Here is a 4,671-nt window from a genome sequence, read left to right as displayed (position 1 = left end):
CTCCCTGCATCTTATCTGCATATCTCAGAGTTGGCCCTTAGGACTGTGTCACAGAAGGGTTTGGATGTATACCTCGATAGCCACCAGAAATTGGAATTAAATATTACTGATTTTTACTTAATCCATCTATAAAGTGGTCTAAGGGTTTTTTTGTTCCATAAGTTTATTACACCCAGAGAAAAATATCATGAAAATAACATGTTCGAGAGAAACTCTATACCAGCCAGTCCTAATGGAGTAGGACTTGTATGACCGACCGGTAGTCTCTTCCACAAAAGAGATTTAAGAGAATGGGATCTATTCAATGGAAAGTAGTGTGCGGGTCAGGAGATTGTCCAGAAACAGATGGCATACCCAAAAGGGGTACCTGGAAAAGCATTGGTTAAAATGCATTTTATTTACAAAAGGTAGTGAGAGACTAAAAAGGAATGTGAACTACTCTGTGTTACAATGATGGGAAGTTTTAGTTCTCCCAGACCTGAAGGGGCCAAGGAAAGGAGGAGTGATTGGTACCCAACAGGACCTGTGCCTGCCTGAGGGCCACCGATATGAGCTGCTGTCTCCATCAGAGGAACGCAGACCTGCAGAGAGGGAGCTGGTGGCACCAACAGCCCGACTTTCCTCTCCACTTGTCCTCCAGTAGCTGCTGGGCTTTCTATTGGCTCGACGCAGCCAAAAGCCGAAAGGAAGTGGGCTATGTTGGTAATCCACGGAGGTTAGTCCCTAGGGCACAAGAGTTGGGTGGACATTGAATCTGAAAGGCAAAGCAAGAATATCCAGCATGATAGGAAAAGCGAAAGAAAAGTCAAAAGAAATTATAGTAAATAAGAAAACCACCACAAAATAGATGCTAGAAATGAATCCAAATATTTTAGTAATCACAATAAACGTAAATAGATTAAAGAGACGCTCAGATTGAAAAAAACAAGATCACAGACTATCACAATGTCCATTTAAAGGAGATAAGCCTCCAGCATAGAGATATCAATAGGAGGAAAATAACCAGAAAAAGGTATAGCATGTAAATATTAACAGAAGGAAGGCTTCTCTTGTAATATTAGTATCAAACCTGAGAGGATTGAAGGTGGAAATTTTTCATGTAAATGAAGAAACAAATACACCAAAAAGATATAAAAATCATGAAATCATGCCTATTTAATAGTATAATCTTAAAATTACAAAGCTAAAATTGATGGATTTACAAGGGAAAATTGACAAATCTATAATCACAGCAGGAGATTTTAAAGCATATCTCTCAGAAACTGAACAGATCAAGCAGACCTGAAATTAAGGCCCTCCAAATTTGAAAAAAAAACACAAACATTTAAAACAGACTAACTCTAGGGGGTAACATTTAGGCTCCTGCACTTGTCAAATAGATGACACACATTTTTTCCAAGCACAGATGGAACATTGTCACAACTTGATCACGCTATAGGCCACAAAGGAAGTCTCAACAAATTTAACGATTCAACATCATAAAGGCCCATGTTCTCTGAAAGCAATGCAGGATTAGTGTTTAGTAGAAATCACCAATAAAAAGATAGCCAAACCACTTCTCCCACGTATATTGAAACTAAATGGCACAGTTCTAAATACGTCCTAATTTAAAGAGAAAATTCAATGGAAATTATAAAACATTTAAAACTAGTAGTTATGAAAATTCAACATATAACTCTTGGAACGCAGCTAAAGAAGCGGTTACGGGGAAAATCAGAGCCTTTAACGTGTATATTAGAAAACAAAAAAACTAAATTAATGAGCTGGGAGTTCAGCTCACAAAGCTAGGAAACAACAATAGTGAATTTAGGATTTGTCTTAAGGAGTGTTACCTTTCAATGGGATGACATGTATATACGTATATTTTTCTATCCAAAATCTACGCAGCAAACTTATAAGGTGCTCTTTTCTGTTGCTGTAGCTGTTATGCTTACTTTGACTTAGCACATAATAGATGCTCAATACATTCCTTTTTTTTTTTAGCATCTTGATTGGAGTATAATTGCTTTACAATGGTGTGTTATCTTCTGCTTTATAACAAAGTGAATCAGCTAAACATATACATATGTCCCCATATCCCCTCCCTCTTGCGTCTCCCTCCCACCCTCCCTATCCCACTCCTCTAGGTGGTCACAAAGCACTGAGCTGATCTCCCTGTGCCATGTGGCTGCTTCTCACTAGCTATCTATTTTACATTTGGTGGTGTATATATGTCCATGTCACTCTCTCACTTCGTCCCAGCTTACCCTTCCCCCCTCCCCATGTCCTCAAGTCTGTTCTCTACATCTGTGTCTTTATTCCTGTCCTGCCCCTAGGTTCGTCAGAACCATTTTTTTTTTAGATTCCATATTTATGTGTTGGCATATGGTATTTATTTTTCTCTTTCCTTTTTTTTTTCAATCTTTTAATTCCTATGGGGTTGATCATTCTCACTGACATTCTCACTGACATTAACATTCTCACTGACAAAAACCAATTTATATTAACTATAGTTATATATAACATATCAAGGGAGTACATGGGAAAATCAGAACACAAGACTTCAGCTAAATAGAGTTCAACTCAGTTTGCTGTTATGGGGACAAACAAGATAACATAACAGCAACTCAGTTTGCTGTTATGGGGACAAACAAGATAACAAATACACTGAAGTATAAACAAAATATTACTCAGAGTAACAGCATTCCAGAAGAAAACAGAAAGCTGAAGATACAATAAAGGTCTTTAATTCACAATATGTATAATTATATAATTTATTAAAATCAACATAATTCGTGTACAAAATATTAACATGGCAGTCATAAAGTTTGTTAAGCACTTCAAATACTGAAATGTTAAAACAGTAAAACTACACTAAGCAACTTTTGCATCAAGGGATCTAATCTAGCTCACGAGTTCAGGCTGAACGTTCACTCTCCGAAGTATTTCTTCAGGCATGCAAAAAACAGGGCTAACAGGTTTAATCTGTTCTTCTCCCAAAAGTGACAATCCAGCAATTCCAAATAGAGTATGAAAAGGAACTACCATATCTCCTGGCCTGTCCGCAAATACTCCCGTTTCTTCATCTTGACATGCTGAAATGAAACTGCGCAGTTTCTCTCTGTCAATCCAATGAAGCCTTCCAGTTATCTTTAGGGAAGCCAACACCCACCAAGAATAGCATACATCTGGTAACTTCTCTGGCCTTCCATTGAGTCCACCTAATGGAAGCTGTCATTCACAAAGCCACCAACCAAGTAAATCAGAATTTACTCGATGCAACTGACTAGTAATAGCCAGGAATCCTGTGCAACAATAGATCTGCCCAGCATGGGATTCAGAACCTGACCTGCAACCAAGTCCACCATCAAAGTTTATACATGATAAAACAAATTCGATTGCCTTTTCCACATTAATAGCATCCAGCTTCCCCAATAGAGCCAAAGTTGCCACCGCACAAAAAGAGAATCTTGTGTCAATTTCTCCCCAAAAACTCCAGCAAAAGAACCATCTTCTTTCTGTAGACTCTGAATATATTCTACAAATTTATTTACATCAATAACATTAATACTATCATAGAGAGTAAGAATCTGGACAGCACTAAGAGTGTACAAAAGATGAGGATCATGTCCAATACTAACACTTATTCCACCACACTCGTGTTGACAAGACTTAATAAATGTCAGAATTTCTTTTCTATTCATGCGATGTAGCTGTCCCATGAGATCCATTACAATCAGACCCCAATAGATGCCACTCATTCTCAAATATTCAGATATACAGTATTCGTAAATCATCTTTCTTTGAGCCATAGGATGCTATATAATCTGGATGCTTCTGCACTAATAGGGTGTCGGGTGCATCTGACTTGATAATAAGATCCTTCTGTGGTGTGCCCATGTCTGAGAGTGAAAAGAGCTATTTTTCTCTTTCTGATTTACTTCATTCTGTATGACAGTCTCTAGGTCCATCCACCTCACTACAAATAATTCAACTTCATTTCTTTTTATGGCTGAGTAATATTCCATTGTATATATGTGCCACATCTTCTTTATCCATTCATCTGTTGATGGACACTTAGGTTGGTTCTATGTCCTGGTTATTGTAAATAGAGCTGCAATGAACATTGTGGTACATGACTTTTTTGAATTATGGTTTTCTCGGGGTATATGACCAGTAGTGGAATTGCTGGGTCGTATGCTAGTTCTATTTTTAGTTTTTTAAGGAACCTCCATGCTGTTCTCCATAGTGTCTGTATCAATTTACATTCCCACCAACAGTGCAAGAGAGCTCCCTTTTCTCCACACCCTCTCCAGCATTTATTGTTTGTAGATTTTTTGATGATGACCATTCTGACTGGTGTGAGGTGTTACCTCATTGTAGTTTTGATTTTCATTTCTCTAATGATTAGTGATGTTGAGCATCCTTTCATGTGTTTGTTGGCAATCTGTATATCTTCTTTGGAGAAATGTCTATTTAGGTCTTCTGTCCATTTTTGGATTGGGTTGTTTGTTTTTTCGATATTGAGCTGCATGAGTTGCTTGTAAATTTTGGAGGTTAATCCTTTGTCAGTTGCTTCATTTGCAAATATTTTCTCCTATTCTGAGGGTTGTCTTTTCGTCTCGTTTATGATTTCCTTTGCTGTGCAAAAGCTTTGAAGTTTCATTAAGTCTCATTTGTTTATTTTTGTTT

General features: G+C 37.5%; 1 pseudogene; it reads right to left on the bottom strand.

Moving 5' to 3' along the window:
• Positions 1-2,812: 2,812 nt before the first annotated feature.
• On the bottom strand, positions 2,813-3,879 carry LOC113631964 (geranylgeranyl transferase type-2 subunit beta pseudogene; annotated as a pseudogene).
• Positions 3,880-4,671: the final 792 nt, after the last annotated feature.

Source organism: Aethalodelphis obliquidens, unplaced genomic scaffold, assembly GCF_003676395.1.
Source record: "Aethalodelphis obliquidens isolate GAN/ISIS:26980383/991018 unplaced genomic scaffold, ASM367639v1 scaffold35, whole genome shotgun sequence".
Lineage (NCBI taxonomy): Eukaryota > Metazoa > Chordata > Mammalia > Artiodactyla > Delphinidae > Aethalodelphis > Aethalodelphis obliquidens.
The sequence above is the reverse complement of the archived record's forward strand: the minus strand, read 5'-3'. Positions and strand labels throughout refer to the sequence as shown.